Below are 685 nucleotides of genomic sequence, written 5' to 3' on the forward strand. Positions count from 1 at the left end.
ATTAAATCAAGAATATAAACATTCATATATGTATATAAATATATATAAATGAAGATATATAAACGGTTCGGTTCGGTTCGGTTCGGGTTCGGTTAATTCGGTTTATAAAAATTTATAACCAAACGGTTAATAATTTTTAATCGGTTCGGTTCGGTTCGGGTTCGGTTATTTCAGGTTTTAAAAAATCATAACCAAACGGTTATTTAATTTTATCCGGTTCGGTTCGGTTCGGGTATATATCGGTCGGTTCGGTTAATAACCGAAATACCCGAATCAAATGCCCACTCCTAGTAGTCATAGTGTCTTGCTAGAGACCGCCTATGACTTGTATATCCGGAATAGAGATTTCGGCGTATACTGCTATATCGAATGAGCATACAGGGTCACACACGTAGGGAAGGACGAAACGCACGAGAAAACGACGGGAAAACCAAGACGGAAGGGTCTGGAACGGACGGACCAGAAGTCCGGAACGGACGGTCCACCGTGCCAGACCCGGCGGTCCACGATAGTAACGCAGTTTTCTATGAAGGATCTAGGAGAAGCGGCCTATATTCTAGGAATAAAGATCTATAGAGATAGATCGAGGCGCCTTCTAGGATTGTGTCAGAATACTTACATCGATAAGGTCTTGAAACGGTTCAAGATGCAAGATTCCAAGAAAGGAACCTTACCGATGAGCAGT

Source organism: Tarenaya hassleriana, unplaced genomic scaffold, assembly GCF_000463585.1.
Source record: "Tarenaya hassleriana unplaced genomic scaffold, ASM46358v1 Cleome22, whole genome shotgun sequence".
Classification (NCBI taxonomy): domain Eukaryota; kingdom Viridiplantae; phylum Streptophyta; class Magnoliopsida; order Brassicales; family Cleomaceae; genus Tarenaya; species Tarenaya hassleriana.